Genomic DNA, 18,639 nt, shown 5'->3' with positions numbered 1-18,639 from the left:
CTGTTTTTGCAGTGGGGTATAAAGTAACATTTTTAATTTCGTCACCGTTTTCTGTTGTCATATTTCCAGAATGACAACTAATATATGGGTCAATAATTTCCAAGCATGGTCTTCCAAAAATTAGAGGATGTCCTCCTTATGTGGATTTGGGTTGAAGGATCATAAAATCAACTAAATATGCCCAAGAGTCAATATAAACAATGATGTCTTCTACAATTCCCTTAGGTTTAACTTTTTATCTATCATCCAATTCTAACATTGTTGGAGGTTGTATGATATTTTCTATTTATAGGATACATGTGGTTTCTTTTGTCATTATGTTTATAGCAACACCTAAATAAATAAGTGTATTATGAATAGAAAAATTATTAACTGCTATTGTTACAATAGATATACCTAGGTCAACATATTTTTCCACAATCACTGTGGTAGTCATTAAACTTTACAATTTGCCTATAACTTGTATTGTTGATGGATCTTGTTTTCTCTTTCCAATTATTTTAGTATATAATTCCCTTATTGTTTTGTTGTAAATTGTTATATCTTTTATTTATCTAAGTAAGGGAATATTTATAGTAATATTTTTCAATTCATCAATAATATTTAATGCAAGTATGATTTTTGGTATATCTTGTTTTTCAGAAATCAATCTCTCATGAAATGGAGTTTTTCCAAAATTTTGAGGTTGCTCCTATGAAGGGACATTTTGTTTCATCATTGTTTTCATTTTTTCTTGTTAAGGGATTGTTTTTGCTTTTTTTGGTTATCTACATTTTCTTTAGTTTGTTGTTCAATTACCACTGTAGATTTTGGGTTCACAACTCTACCAGATCGCAAATTAATCTCTTGTAATTCTACAAGATTATCTGTTATTGTTACAGAAAATTCTTATAATTTTACTGGAGATATAATATATGTAGGGAATGATTCATATTCAACATTATAAACAAGTTTTTTCTATTTTATTATTTGGATTTGTAACTAGTTGAGAAGCAAGTTTTTCGGGGGGGGGTTGATTGGATGGAAGTTGTAACTGTTGAGGTTGAGTTAATTGGGGTTTTTGTGGAGGATGTGGTTTTTTTTTAAGAGGTAATATAGTTGTTGTTGCATTGGTGGATATGGATGATATGTTTGTTGTTGATATGGAGTTTGATATTGTTGATATGATTTTTTTTTATATGGAGCTTCAAATTGTGGAGGATAGGGATGGGAAGGTATGTTTCCATATGGAAATCCCCTCCAACCTTGTTGATAAGGTTGGTTTTGGACTTGTTGTGGAGATCATGCCTGTAATGGCATGGGATAATTCCATCTATTTTAAGGAACATTATAATAAGGAACATTTTGATGATTAGGATCTTGATACATACCTGTCCTGCGTGATTTCCAAGGTCTCAAGGGCGCAGTATTGTAAAATGATTATGTATTTCTAGAGTCTCCTTGGTAAGTTGTTTTTAGCTCAGGTAATGTAGGACATTCCTCAGTATTATGTGAATCTACACAAATCAAATAAATTTGAATATTATCAAGAGGAAATTCTCGTAGTGGAAGCGTTTTCTGACATTTAGTGCAAAATATAGATAAGATTGACTCTTGCTCTTCTTTCATTTTCCTAATATTTAAATTGTCTATTTGAGAAGTAAAATTATTTAAAATATCATTCTTTAAACCCTCCAGAAAGTTTCCTAATTCTGCTATACTTACACCTCCAGTAGTTGATTTATTAACTTTAGAAAGAGGATTTATTATGCTTGCACTAGTTTTATATTTCCCTCTTGAATATTTCCTGCACAAATCACTAATTCTATCAAATGAAAGATTTGAAATATCACCAACACCCATTAAATTAATTATATCTATATATTCATCATGTATTCCTTTTAATAATATTATACGAATTGTGTGAGGACTCAAATCATGTTGCTTTGATTTCTACAAATTATATAAGAATATTTCTAAAGAATATTCTAAGCTTTCATCCTCTTGTTGTATCATTCTAAAAATATCCTCTTGAGAATCTCTTATTCTGCAATAGGGTTGATATTTCTTAAGAAAGGCTTTCTTCATATCATCCTAGTATGCAATAGTGCCATCACCTAGACCCATAAACCAGTGTAGTGAAGATCCTTTCAATGCAGGAAATAATTGCAAATTCCCTGCATAAATATTGTAAGCATAACTGCGACACAAAATATCAAATTCAAATCGAAAGGAGTCAAGGTCTTTAGTTACCCTACCATAGAATGTTGACAACAAAGATGGTGGAATATTCGTCATTTGAATTTCATCTCCTGAAATATTCACAATGGGAAAGCCAAATGTTTCTTCTGCGTCATTATCTTCTGGTGGTTGTCCATTTCCTCCATTTCCATTTCCATTGCCTAGGCCTCCTCCAACAATTATATGTCCATTTATGCCACCTCCTACATTAGATCCTCTTTCCTCTTCTGCCATGTCTTTGTTCCAAAATATAGTATAAAATGTGTTACACCTTGTAGAAAGAGAACCAGAAGATGGTTCTAAATGGATCTTTGATGTATCACTTATAAAACTTGATCATTTTTTTGTTTCTCTTGAAATTTCATATTTTCTTTCTTCTTATGCAATCACATGATTATATGGGGAAAAATATCCAAATTACCTAGAATTCTAGTCTACCAATTTCAAGTGCTATAATAAACCTTCTTCTATTATCTCTTAATTTATGCATACATTACTTAACTCAATTGACATTATAGCACACACTATGGTGGTGATGCAGGTTCTTATGTCCCGTCTTATATTTCTATTCCCCCATAATAAAAAAATTCACGTTGGAAGATTGAATAAAGAGAATTTTCTAAAAAAACATTATTGTTTTTTTTTTCCATTTTTAACAAGCAAATTAAACTCCTAAGAACCAGTTCGTTACACCTCCCCGACAAGGGAGAAAAAAAGTCAAGTCATAAAGTGGGATAAATGAATTAACACTTATTTTGTCAATCCAAGTAAGTAAACTTCGAGGGGGAACACAATATGTGTGAACTGGTTCTTACCACTTTCCTATGCAAAACTACTTATAAAGCATGTACAGGTAGGTCCTAGAGTTGATTCAACTTACATTGATTTTCTGGTTTTTAAATTTAATTATGATTTGTTGTCATAAAATTTACAGATTCAAAAAGATGCATCACACTTCCCCACCAGATACTTTTTCTAAATTAATCGTTGTTCAAAATCAACTAACACTTTATTGAAAATGAATTTAAATGGAATCAATGTTGTGAGTTCTATAAGAAAAAGTCCATTCAAAGAAAATAACAATTATCTTATGCAAACTAAATCACTCTCTGAACTATTATTTTAAGCATGTTAAAAATATAATTATATTTTTGGTTTGAAGTATTAGTACTTTAGATAATAAATAAATAAATCTACCTTATAAAAGTATTTCAAGAAAACATAGTATTAATTTACAGAAATTTTGTAGAGTCTTGTATGATTACAAGGTAACTACAAGAAATCGAGTAATTGTTGCAAGAATTCTTGTCTGATTATAGGATCACTACAGGAAGTTCTAGCACATGATTACAGGAATTTATGTGTGATTACAAGATCACTACAAGAAATTCTATCAAATAATTATAGGAATTCTTATGTGATTACAGGATCACTACAGGAAATTTTAACACACAGTTACAAGAATTCTAAGAAATTATAGGAAAATCATAGCATACCCAGTTCTTATATACAACATAGGATTATAGACAAAAATCATGTCACTCATATTAAAACTTAATAAATCATATATAAAACATAAGTAGCATGTACCAAGGGGCCCTCCTAGTCTGTTTCACTATTAAAACTATGAAATGCTACTGCAAAATTATATAATAACTCGCATAAATCCTTCTTGTATTGCAAAAAACCAAAGGTTTGAAACAAAATAGTACGTATTTCTTAAAAGTATATTTCTCTCCAACACATATCTGTGTCATCTATCTACTCTTATATTAAATATTACTGCTTAACCAAGTCGCCCAAAATCAGGGTCAATTAAACATTTTCATGTTAACAATGCACTAATACAATAGAAACACAATTTCCCTCAATTCCATAATGCTATTATTCTTCTTAAATTTTGGTGAATGATCCTTAGCTCATTTGGAGAATATTATGGAAGCTCCCAAGATATTCTACATAACATACTGATTTGATTCACCTTTCCTTTGACTTCTAGAATGAATAGTTATGGATCAACCTCCAAGTGTCAAAATATTCCTTGCTAATGTGGAGCATTGTGGGGAAATCCCTATGTTGACAAGTTTCGTCCTTTCAACTTTATTAGTAGCAAGAATAACCTTTTCATAAACATTTAAAAGTTAAAAAAGAAAAGAACAATTCTACAAGGGATTTACCTTTAAATGCCAATTCATTAGAAAAACAGGAAAATGATATGAAATGGAGGTTCAAATGAAGTAGATAATGTCAAATATGGGGTGATCATAGATATTAAGTTTTAAGCCCAATATATAACTTATACATAATCAATCAAAACTAATCATCATTACATTTAATTTTGAGAACTTTTCCCTAAAAGTACCACCAAAGTTTTGTATTACCTTTAACTACTCAAATTATATCATTATCAAGTAGTGACATGGCCTCATGAGGACTCCATAATGTCAATTTTGCCTCGGTGCAAACATAAATACATGTTTTTCATGCAATGACCATTAGCCTTACTGACATAAACTTGTACGCACTTGGTCATACAACAGGCATACAAAGTAGATTAGTGGTCGCATAGTATACAATATGCTTGTTTCTCATTGAATAATGACATTACAATACATAAGTTATACTTTTCTCAACAAATCAAAATCGTACAATGTGAAATTTGGCCTTCCTTTTAAAATTAGTGATTGTACATTCACCATGAAGGTGTAATTCAACTTTTCTCAATGGAATTGGTGACTCTACAACATGTACAATGGTCTTTATTAGAAATTTAATTTCCTTCCTACTAAAAAGTAGTCCTCGCAACCTTTTCCTATTGCAATTAGTCATTGCATATTTTTCCTATTGTTTAATTTTTTTTTTGTAGTTGTATGGTTACCTTACACACTAAATATCAATATCAACAAGCATAATACTACCATATGATCATTGCACAATTTATACATATGCTTAAAATAATTCGTATCTTTGTCATTAATAATAAATTGCATCCATTAATTGGACCATATGGAATTCATGCATTCTCTTTTTCAACAAATTTAATTTTTTGTTTTATAAATTCATTGCTACATTGCCAATTTCTCCATATTTGAGATTAATTTTTTAATTTCCTTGTGAATAATTGAGATTGTATCTAATTTTAGAAATTCACCTGTGCCCAAATTCTAATTTTATAAATAGGCACATTCTACAGTCTAGTATAAATGCCATGTATGATTTCCTCCATACTCAATGTGGAATATATATATATATATATATATATATATATATATATATATATATATATTACAATTATTCACTCCATTGCCATTGGGTTCACTAAATTCACCATTGGATTCGCTCCAAGAAAAAATATTTCGGTACATAAAGAGATATTTAAAAATTATTTTTCAATATGTGCCAAGCTATATACGGATCAATGGTATTCACGATAAAAACAACATATACTAAATTGAATTTAAAAACATCATATTTTTAATCAATAAATTTTTAAATTCCCTTTCCATTCTTAAACTTTCGCCTAAATCTAAACATTGTACACTCTATTTAGTCACGATCTAATCGATGTTTTATTTTGCAAAGATCAATTTATTTACTCAATTCATTGCATTATTGAAAAATTATTTATGAGATCTATTAAAACTATTTTAACATATACAAAGATAGCTCTTCCAAGTCTTGTTGTGGTCAAACGGTTAGATGGGAAGGTTGGTCTCCACAAATGTCATGTTCCAATATGAGGCAAGACTATGTATGCTTTAAATGGATTCAATTTCTTCAAATGAAAAAGATAGTTCCTCCAAATGATATTACAAATAGGTGGTCTTTTCTTTAATATTGAAAACAACATATATTAAATCAATTTTAAAGATTGTCACTCTATCATATGTATTGACATACATTAAATTGATTTTAAAGATGTCAATGTTTCATATCCATCAAAAGCAACATGGACAACTCTTTGTCCAAAAAAATTAATTTGCAAGTGGATTTGTTTAATCCCCACAAATCTTATGGTCCAATCCCAAGCAAGACTATTTTCACTTACAGTTTACTTCACATTTGTCTTCACTTTACACGAAAAAGGGTAAATTTCTTATTTTTTTTTTTTTTTTTCAAAAAAATAATAATAATAATCTACATTAGACAACATGTCTCATCCACATGATTATGACCGCGTAACTTTTTTCCCTGCATGGCAACTACAAAACCACCGTATTTTGGCACAAGTTAAAATTCTATAAATGAATAAATGAATCTTATTAGAAAATTATTTAGAATACATACCCTGAACTACATCAGTCGTGTATAATTTTACTTTTACATAAAATGGAAAACACTCTGGCATGAACAATAAAATTGAATTAATCCTTCTATCAGTGATAATAAGAAAAAATATTTGCATAAATGAAGATTTTAATTTAATATTTTAGGATTTAGGATTTATCATTTTAATAGAAATTTTAACATAATTTATGATTTATGATTTTTTCTTAGCCCAAAATTTAATCAATATAAAAAATTAAAACACATGGCATACAACAATATGTTCAAAATATTTACTAGAGGAAAAGATATATTTATAAACATTCAAAACAAACCATCTCCAAACAAAACTCGTCAAAAAACTATTCTAAATCCATTTTTATGATATAGATAATGCAGACGTGATAAATTAAAAATATAGATTAATTTATTTTACAAAAATGACTCCATAAGAAATTCTACCATGAAAATAATTTGCATAAGAAACTCCTACACCAATTATCTATCAAACTGTCAACAATGCTAACAATAAACATGTTTGGTTTTCTTTCTCAAAAAATTTTTGTGATAATTCCTAACCCTTCAACTCTATTATAATTTTTTGAAGGAGTACATAGTTTAAAAAATTTGTGGACATGACTACTCATTAAAAATAAATAAAAATGTATATTATGTATTATCTTCATAAAATGGATTATGTATGAAAAATTATCAAAATATTCTTGAAGGAAATAAATCATTTCAAAAAAATTCAAAGGAACAAAGTAATATTGAGGAAGTAAATTATTCAAAATATTCTTTCAGAAATATTTAGTAATACCTAAAGGGACACCATCAAGAATTAAATAGCTTTCAAATTTGTCGTACTTGAAACTAAATAAAACAGATGGGTCAAATCAATCCTCCTCCAAAGTACAAATTAATTATTGACAACATCGCCTGCCTTTTCATCAACAACTAATTACTAATAGACAATGACATATACAAATAGAAATACAACATAAGGACTAACATCCACAAACATTACCATCTAAACCGAGAGAGACATACATAAACAACTCAAAAAATGTAAACATAGATTCACAAACCACTTAAAACATCCACCATACATAATAGAATAAAGAAGAGTGGTAAGTTCAGCTTAGGAAAAGAAAACATAATGCAAATCCACCACAAAGCTTTTTAGCAATGGTCAAACACAACAATAAAAAATGTCAAGAAACATATATAGAAGAAAAGGTCAACTTCAAATGTTTTAATTAAATTAAAATTAAAACATATATAAATGTAAAATGTAATGCAAAATGAAAAATGTAAGGCACAAAGCTTCCAAATTGATCAGAGGAAATCATTTTATCTATAATGTAAAGTTAACATACCATTGTTTATTTAACAAGTTATTATTTAACAATCGATCATATTGATTACTATTATTTCAATATATTATATTAATAATCATCGCCTTTATAAGTATTATTATGTTAGACCTTACATATATTATTTACACATAGCGACAATTCTAAATCATTTGGATGGAGAGAGAGAGAGAGAGGGAAGTGGAATAGAGAGGAAGAGAAAGATGAAGGGAGAGAGAGCAGAGATAAAGGGAGAGGGAGGTGGAGTTGCATCAGAGAAATTTTGATGTCTAAAATGGGCCTCCCAAGGAATATTATAAAATAATAGTGGAAATAATAAAATAATATTGGATTACCTCAAAAAATGTTGGAGGGAAAAAAAGAAAACTAATTTTTCAACTCGTATTTTAAAGTTATCCTACCACAATTTTACTCAAATTTCGAGCAAGAGCACTCATTTGATGTGGAATTTAATTCCTCATCTAAGGAGTACCAAGTTGCATACTTTTGATGGACCCTGCTACAAGAAAAATGAAAAATACTTGAAAAAACATTATTACAATCATGTTTTTTCATGTATTTCTCATTTTTCATATAGCAGGGTCCTCAAAAATATGCCACATGTGTACTTCTTGGATGAGGAATTGAAATATGCATCCATTGAGTTCTCCAGATCAAAATTTGTGTAAAACTGTGGGGATATAACTTGAAAATACAAGTTGAATATAGTTTTTTTATTATTATTTTATTTTTTTACCTTTTTACTCCAAAGTGGTGAATCATCCCACAGGGTTGATATCATAATATTGAATTCTATTGGTTCTTATAAAGTTTATTTTGGTTGTACATTTTTATTTTGAGTCCCATTTTTTACCTCGATATTTCTCTAATGGAGGGAGAGAAAAGACATGCAAAGATAGAGTTGGAGAGAGAGATGGAGTGACAAAGGAGAGATTGAAAGAGAATGAGGAGGAGAGGAGAGAAGAAGGGAAGAGAGAGAGGGAGGGAGATAGAGAGTTGGAAGAGGGATATAGGGAGGGAGATAGTGATAGAGTTGCAGGTAAAAGAGAGATAGTGATGGGTGGGAGAGAAAGAAAAAGAGAGGAATTGAGAGAGAGAGTGAGAAAGGGACTGAGAGAGAGATAGAGTTGTATGGAGGGAGAGACGAAGGGAATAAGAAAGACATAAACAAAGAAAGGTGGTGAGAGAGAGAGGGAATGACAAGGGAGATATGGATGGGGATTGAGGGAGAGATGAGAGTAGGAGGGAAGAGAGAGAGAGAGAGAGAAAGAGAGAGAGAGGGTGAGGAAGAGGGAGGGGGAGAGAGATAGTTAGATATAGGGAGAGTGAGTGTATGTTTGGTGGGTGAGATAGAGAGATAAAGAAGGAGAGATGAGGAGAGATAAAAATATAGATAGAGGGGGTGGAGAGGGAATTGGATGTGAACTGTAAGGGTTTTTTCGTGGTTGATACTTAAGTGACTTCCTTATTCAGGCACATTCTTCTCCCTTGTATGTTGCCCAAGAAGATGTAAAGGGATGCTTTTGTTTACTCTTCCCATGATCAAGTTGCTTCCTTGAATGAAAGCCTAGGGATTTGTAAAGGGAATCTCATTGGTATCTCCCCTGTTTTGTCTCATTGGGATTTGTTGTTCATGGGAATCTGGTTTTAGATTTTGGGTTGAGTGTTTTAGCATTTTAGCCCTTGATCATTGTTTGTGGTGACAGTCTATCAACCGTCTTTTTTTTCATAATATGTTTGACAATCAATTTTTAACTCAATAGAATTATGAAGCATATTTCAGAAGAAAAATATTCTGGTTATGAATTTTTTAGCCTTACTCCTGTTATGATAGTTTGAATGTTCTTATAAGTATAGGGTCTAACAGAATTTTCTGATAAACAGGTAACAAAAGAATTTAATGATGGAATAGTTTCTATGGAAGAGTTTTTTTCAAAGCTTAAAACATTTGCAGGACTGTTAAGTCCCTATAATACTAGTGATTACCCCATTACTATTGTAGTTGTATCGCTTATTAATATTGTTGTGCCCCTATTGTCCCCATATTTTTATTATTGTGCCCCATAGAATCCCCCTATTGTTATTTTTGTGGCTTTATATTATTATTGTTAGGTCGGCTGGGTTATATTGTGACTCCTTAGACTCCTATATATAGAAAGGAGGTTTTGTCATTTGAATCATCCAAGAATTGTTCATTTCTGTAATGTAAATGAGGTTGCCCCCTCGAAGAGGCTGAATTCTAAGGTGTTGATCTCTCTTTTCTATCTTTTTCTGAGCTAGTTTCATAACATTTGGTATCAGAGCTTTTGATTCTAGGGTTTCGCTACTCCAAATAGGTCATCGTGGCATTTTCGCTATAACTTTTTTTTCTGCAATGTTTCAAAAGTTAAAAAAAAAAAAAAAAAAAAAAAAACCATTTGAGAAGAAATCGCGCTGAACCTCGGGTGTGAATTTTAGAACTTTTTGCGCTATATTTGCGGAGATATGATCTGAGGATGTTGGTCTTTTTGTAGACTCCTGAATTACATTCCAAACAGGTGACCTGGGGAACATCGTCATAACTTTCTCTCTCAGCATCAGATTGAAATTTCGTAACAAGGTACAGAAAGAGGATGGACTGTAGTTTCTTGTATATATTTTTCAGAGCCAAAGGTCGAAACAGTGACTTGTGGCACGTCGTACAAGTTCGCTCTATTGAACTAGTCTATAATCAGGTCACTGTGGGATATTTCACATAACTCTTCCTTGGAGAATCCAATTTGGATCAAGCTGGTGGCATTGGAAAGAGGACACAGTGGGCTACTGCAGGTCACAATTTCAGAACTGGATGATCTGAAAGTACAGAGATACATCAGAGGCAATATCGAGCTCCTACAAAGTGAAAAAAGGTGTGTAGATTCTTTTAAATTTTTGCTTAAGATTGGTTTGAAAAATTATTTTGAAGGAATTCAAAGGGCTAGTAGAGCATTATTATCGGTAACTGATGCCCCGAGGAAAGAAATGAAAACACCTAGTAAGCAACCTGAAAGCGCTAGCATGACTCATGAAGAAGAGGAAGAAACGCTACATGATATATCAAAATTACAAGAACAATTGTCACTTGCACAAAAAGCAATAGAATCTAAGATGGATGGTTTAAGGAAAGATGTAGAAGCTAAGATGGATGGTTTAAAGAAAGGTGTAGAAGCTAAGATGGATTGTTTAAAGAAAGGCGTAGAAGCTCAGATGGATGGCATGGAAGCTAAGATGAATGGCATGGACGCTAAAATTGATGGCATGGATGATAAGAAGGAAGAATTGAAGATAAATATGAATAAGTTGCTACAAGAAATGGTCACTAATGGTGAAAGGGTACTAAAGGAAACTCACGATGAGAACAAAAGAAATATTAATCATGATTCCATAGACTCTAATGTTGGATCCAAGACCCACCATATTCCAAAAATCGATATGAGGAAGTGTTGAGGCCCCGAAAATTGGGTCGACGACAAGGGGGATACCCACCCGGTCCAGACCTTGGTTGGCAGCTCCTTATCCGTTTGGTATAGCGGATCCGACTGGGGATAATGGGACCAATTTCCCAATCTAAGGGGTGTGTGTGTGTGTAGAGTTGGATGATGCTGATCTAGGAGTATTTAAAGCTAATTTAATTCAAACTTCTAAACTAACTCTATACTATTGTAATCTAATGAGAAACAACACATCTAACCTACGCTAACCTGGGGTGTATTTCTTCTATTATGCGATCTAAATAGATTTCGAACAATAACTGGTAATAAAGATCATTCAGCTATCACAAGAATAGAAATCAATTAAGATAAACCACTTTGCATAAAAAGTTAAGCAAAACAGTCGTGAACAACATATCGCATAATAAGTTATTCATATATTAAACACAAACAAATGACTCCATCATACAGAAGTGCCAAATGGTAACCCACACATTCATGCATTAACATATAAACAACTGAAAACTGTATATCACTTTAAGAATATAAGCAGAAATTGTTCAAGAGATAAAAGTACCATTTATGATTGGTTCCACTCATAAGCTTCAAGCAACAACGATTTATCTCTACTTGTTCTAATATCTACTAAGAGTACAAAAGTGCAACATCAGTAGCAGACATCAAATGCAAACATTGATAAATCTCGATCCATCCATTCATCAAAAACCCCCTCCGAGGGTGCAAAAGTGCATGTTCTGAGGACAATTTTTTTGAAAAATTTATGGACCCTTCTCCAAATGCCTGAGAAGGGTTTAAATACTGCTAACTAATTAATCTTAATTACATAAATTTAGGACACGGTTTTAAATGACCGCCCTTCTACTAAAGCAAATTTATTTCTAAAACTTGAATCTAATTTCTAACCGTTTCTATATTTGCTCCTTAGTGCTGTAAGCAATGCAACATTCGCCTGGGAAGAGTCGGCTGGTCATCTTCTCCTTTCGTTTGAGCTACGAAAATAGAAATAACAAGCGCTGGCACCGCTTTCTGGCAAACTAGAAGATATTTTCGAAAATCTTCCTCTGGCTTGGTGTATTCACTATGTGTATACTTGGTAATAACCCAAATTTCTCTCAAACTGATTGTGCTTTTGCTATTTCAGTTTTCGGCCTTGCGAATGACTGAATAAGTTAGGGACTTTGCTCTCTGAACAATTCTCTGTATTGAAAACTGCCTCCGTTCTTTGTTCCAGGCTTTTCTGGTGCGTTTTCCCTTTTTAGCGCCTTTTTCTTTTTTTCTTTACCCAGTCTAAGCTTCAGGATCTTTTGTAAACATGCTGTTTTTGTGCACCTTTGACTATGGCCGTTGGATGGTCTATTGACATCAGCATCTGTTGAGTGATATTTTGGAACCTGTAGTCCTATTGCATGCGGAATCTGTTTGTGAAGGCATCTCTTCTCTGTTCTCCGAGCATTGACGCTTTCCCCTTTTCGTTAGATGTTTCCTGCACATTGCTTTATGTTATTTGTTGTCTTACAGTTTACGCAAAGGAAAAGAGTAATGATGAAAATATTGACATGAAAGCTTTAAGCTCTAATGAATGCATAATCATGACACCCATAATGAACTGACTCTTCGAAAAACACAACACAATCCTTCTTGGATACTTTGGCGTACAATCATTAATTTATTTTAAGGCGCACGCCCAATTTTGGTCTACAGACAGCTTTCCTTGAATACTGTGTCGAGGAAATTTTGCGATGGGTGATTTCTGCGACTCGCATCGCAGTATCGAGGATTGCGTCGTGAAGATGTGTCGTCGCAGGAATTGATGATCGCATACATCGCAGATCGCAACATCGCAGATCGCGATATCGCAGATCGCGAATCGCAGATCACGCTTAGTTCATCTAATCATTGTGTGCTGCATATACGATGTTGCGATATGCGACGTCGCATATCGGCCGTCGGCGATTCCTTAAATTTTTTCATTTAAGAGCGCTTCACAATATATGCGATGCGATGAATTTCGCGTCGCTTCTTTGCAGCTTATTATACGCATAGGAAAACGTTTCACTCTCTTCTCGCGATGCGATACAGCTTTAGGGAGTTAAAATACAAAAATTTTGATAAAATGTTTTTTTGGATTTTTATTAAGGGTCTCCATTTTCTTGGTGTTATCGCTAATACCAAACAAAGAGGGGGGTTGTCGGTGGCCACAACAATGGCGATTCACTCTGAAGAACCAGTTATCTCTGCTTTTCTATTGAATTTTAACTTCCGAAGCAGAAAAATTTTCATATGTCTAAATTTTGTTATGGACAGATAGAGTACATTACGCCTTATCCTATCAATGATATTTTGTCTCAACCTTTTCATATTCCAATTGTTTGTTTCCTCAGGCTTAGTCCTTGTATTCACACCAGACATTACTTGGTCTTTCAAAGATAAAATAAGGTCTTCTCTGCGTGCTGGCTTTTAAAATATGCTCATTTGTCGTAGGTAGAGCCTCTGCTGCCAGCAGGCGTCCATAGCCTCGACAGGGTTACCTGTTACCCAGCAATGATCCTTTATCCTGCTTAAGGCTATTTACAACTTTTCAGAGAAAAACCCCTTTTGACACTTTTTCCTTTTTTATTCTCTAAAGAACAATGTCTTGGTTTGGTGGCCAAATTATGACATAGTCATTCACTTGATTTACACTTTTGTTGAACAAGCTGGCTCGTGATGAGACCCCTTGTCTTTTGATTGCAACAATCTTGAGTCGTTGCCCTGTTTTGGTGGACAGTATTGGCAAAGTCAGCAAGTTATAATATCTGTGATCATGATAAGCCGGCTCGTGATGAGACCTCTTATTCTTTGAGATATAGTGTTTTCTCGGATTGTTCCTCTGAATGCTGTGATTTTCTTTAGCAGGGAGGAAATCATTGTTTTTCCTTAAGAAAGCTCTGGACGACAATAATAGAGTTTGAAAACGGTAGTTTTACAGAGAATATTTATTTTATTATTGATACCTTTCATTGTGCTGATATAAAACAATTTTTGCCAAAAGTCACTTTCATCAAATCTTTTGAAGTTGAAACTAGTATCATATCTAGGCTAAAGTTAACTCTATTTGTCAATAATAAAAATCAGATTTTTCAAAAAATTTTGCTACTTGTACAGGCGAAAAAGCTCAAAATCTGATAGAGAATTGGTGTCTTTTTCATGAACCCCTTTAGTAACCATCTACAACTGGTTTTATTTATAAGAAAGAGAAAAGCAAATAAAAACTAAAACTATCCTACAAAATAGAAGAGTGATCTTCTATGGAAAATATATTTTAAGGATCTGTCTGTTAATAGGCAAAGAATCCCTTCTACCTGCTAAATCCTGCAACACAAACATTGATGGTCCTATGATTTCTACAATCTGGAAAGGACCAAGCCACATTTTCTGAAATTTTGTATGTTTGCCCTTTTCTTCATGAGCCTTATCCCATTTCAAAACTAAGTCTCCCATCTGAAAATTCTTTCTGGTCATTATGCTTGAGTCAAAAGAGGATTTTATCAGCGCTTGGTGATGAGCATGGGTTTTCTTAGCTTGTTCTCGTCGTTCTTCAAATTTAATTATTTCCATTTGTCTTAGTTGTATGGAGGAAGTAGATACTTCATCGATGTATTGTACTAAAGACAAAGAGGGAATGACTAAGTGAGTTAGAAGAACCACTTCTTTCCCATAAACTAAATTAAAGGGAGAAGTGCCGATTGAAGCTTTCTTCGTTATTCTATCTGCCCATAAAGCATTTACCAACGCTTTGTGCCAATTCTTTTGGTTCTGGTCAACCGTTCTTTTAATAATCCTGATCAGGTTTTTATTTGTCAATTTAGCCAATCCATTACCTTGCGGATAGTAGTTGGCCGAATATTTCAATTTGAACCCTCTTTTAAGTGCAAACTCAGTCATTGTATTTCCAGAAAAGTATGAGGCATTATCAAACATTAAGGCCGTTGGAAATCCAAACCTAGTGATTATAAATTGATCTATGAATTCAATAATGTTTTCAGAATTAGTTGTCTTGAGAGGAACTGCTTCTACCCATTTAGTAAAATAATCTGTTGCCGTGAGGATGTACCTATGCTGCTTAGAAGAGTGAGGAACGATCTCACCTATTACGTCCAAGCCCCACTGACTGAATGGTTGCTCGATGTTTACCACTGTAGTGGCATGGATGGTTTCTTTTGTTTCCCTACAGCAGTCTGGCAGACTTGGCATTTCCTCACGTAACTGTGTGAGTCTTTAAACAGCGTGGGCCAATAATATCCTGCACGTAAGATTTTGTGTGCAGTAGCATCTCCAGCATAGTGTCCGCCCGCTGGTCCATCGTGGAGTTCCTGCAAAACCTTTTCGGCTTCAGTTTTCTCAAGACACCTAAGAAGCACATAATCGTAATTCCTTTTAAACAGAACATCATTTATGAGCTGGTATTGTTTAGCTTTCAATCTCAGAGCTCTTTTCTTGGTGTGATCCAGGTGTGATGGAGCATACCCGTTCTTAAGAAAATAAATGGTGTCAGCATATAATGATTCTACATCGTTTAGGATTACCTCATATGTATGTACCTCTTCAGATGAATTCTCAGGAATTTGCGATGCTCCAGCCAACATTTTGCAGAAGCCTTGACCTCTTACAATGTTTGCTGGTTTGATCTCAAGATCGTATTCTTGTAAAGCGGTGATCCAATTTGCTCTTTTTTTGCCGACATCCTTCTGTATTAGAAGGTTTCTTACCGCTGGAAACAGTACTATGACCTTAGTATGGGCTTTAAGTAAGAAAGGTCTGAAATATTTGATCGCTTTGAAAACAGCATATGCCTGTTTCTCCACATCTGAATAGTTGAGTTCAGCACCTTGTAAATTCGAGCTAAAAAATGCGATTGGATCTTCCGCTTTCTCTTGATTTGCTTGAGTTAGAATCGCGGCATATGATTTCTCTGAGGCAAATGTGTATAAGATAAAAGATTCTGAAAAATTCGGGGTTGCTAAAGATGGAGTGTTAATGATAGCTTGTTTGATCAGGTTGAATGCTTCATGCTCATCTTGACCCCATTTAAAATTTGAATTCTTTTTAATCATGTTTTGCAAAGGAGAAACAATACGTGAAAAATCTGGGACAAATCTCTTCACAAAATTGATTTGACCAAGGAAAGATTGCATGGCTTTTTTGTTATGAGGCATGGATATTTCAGAAATTTCTTTGATTCTGTCAGGTTCAATGTGAATACTAGATTTTGACACTATGAATCCTAGAAGTTTTCCTTCACTTAATGCGAAAAAAGATTTCTTTGGGTTAAGTGAAATCCCATACCTTAAACATCGTTGAAAGATTTGTTTCAAGTCTTTGAGATGGTCGCTTCGCTTCTTGGAGTACACTGTTATATCATCCAGGTAAATTACTACAGATTTATTGACTAGACCTTTGAATGCGATGTCCATGGCTCTCTGAAATGTAGCGCCGGCATTGATCAAACCAAATGGCATCTTCCGATATGCGTATGTGCCCCATTTAGTTCGGAATGTGGTTTTTAACTGATCATCGGGATGTACCAGCACTTGATTGTATCCTGAAAATCCATCCAAAAAAGACATTAATTCTGAGCCTGCTACTGCCTGTAATATCTACTCCATAGGTGGGAGGGGAAAATTGTCTTTCTGACAGGCTTCGTTGAGATTTCGGAAATCGATATAGATTCTAATATCTCCATTTTTCTTTCTAACGAGTACCATATTGGAGACCCATTTGGAATGTCTGACGGGGAAAATTATTCTGGCTCTCAATAACTTATTTAGCTCAGTTTTTATCTGATTTTCTAAATTGGGGTGGATTTTTATGAGTTTCTGTTGGACAGGTTTTTCATTGTCAATCATAGGGATAGTATGTTGAATGATAGAAGTGTCGTATGTCTTCAGCTCATCGTAATTCCAGGCAAAAACGTTTTTGTATTGTCTCAAAAGACGGATATACACTAATTTTTCTTCAGGGGCTAGGCCGTGGCCTAGATTAACGTTTTGTGGTTTATCATCGGTTCCTAGGTTTACTAATTCGTAATTCAGAGTCGAACTGTAGAGCTTAGAATTGGTAGACCTTTTAAACCGACTTTTCAAATCATATAAGTCTTCTAACTTAACCACCGATTTAGGTATAGCATTATTAGTGCTATTTTGTTGTATTTGTCGATCATGATGGCCTTCGTCTATTATTTGATTGGAGTGTGATCCTTCAGAAGTGAGGAAATTTACAATGTCAGGATCGTCATTGAATACTCTCCAGTTTGTGATGTTGTCAGGGATGGACGGTCTAAAGATTAATTCTATTGAGAATCTATCTGGACTAAAATCTTCGGAGGGAATAAGTTTAGAGGCTACGTTAGCTAACAGGTCCGCGCTCGCATTTTGGAGTCTTGGGATTGACGAAATATTGAATTCTATGAAATGCTCAGTCAAATCTTGTACTAAAGATTGATAGTGTTTCAAATGACCTGACCGGCAATGTATGCTGTTACGTACATGTTTGACGACAATCTCAGAGTCTCCAAAGACTTGAAGGTAGTTAACGTTCAACCCGATTGCTTTGTATAGGCCTTGCACCAAAGCCTCATATTCCGCTGTATTGTTTGTGCAATCGAATTCAAGTCTGCACGTAAGCATGGTCTTATTTCCGTCTGGGCTAATCAGAACGCATCCTGCTCCTGCTCCCTCGTTAGATTTAGAGCCATCAAAATATAATTTCCAAAACAAAGATGTATTTACAGGTTTATCTAAAAAATTAACACACTTTGAATTATCAGTTTGGGAAAAAATTTCGACTTGGGACAAAACTGAATTTTCTAAGTAAGGTGAGGCATGAGCATTGAAATTGCCGAGGAAAGAATCTACCGAGTAATTTCCTATGATACTGCTGTTGTATGTTATTGCTTCATTTTCTCCCTCCAATTCAGTTACTATGTACTTCTGGTGTAACTCTCATTCAACCTTTATTTGATTCGGTTTACCATTGTAGGGTAACCACATGTGCGACCAGTCGGTTGAGAAGTATCCGTTGAGTTTTTTGGACCAATCCCTGCTAAGAATCAAGCCATAGAATTCTGGGATATCAACTACTAGAATGTCAATAACCTGACATACCTTCAGGTTAGACGACAATCTTATGGTCACTTGATTAAGTTCACCAATCACTTCGACTTGAGATAGATCAAGCTGAACTATGCTCACTGCCGATTTTTGTGGTTGAACATTGAACTTGGCACATATTGATCTGGGTAAAATATTCGTTGAAGCACCAGAATCAAC

The sequence above is a fragment of the Pinus tabuliformis genome, chromosome 1_1 (assembly GCF_031772625.1).
Source record: "Pinus tabuliformis cultivar Carrire ecotype Pingquan chromosome 1_1, CPIR1, whole genome shotgun sequence".
NCBI lineage: Eukaryota > Viridiplantae > Streptophyta > Pinopsida > Pinales > Pinaceae > Pinus > Pinus tabuliformis.
This window is presented reverse-complemented; position numbering follows the sequence as displayed.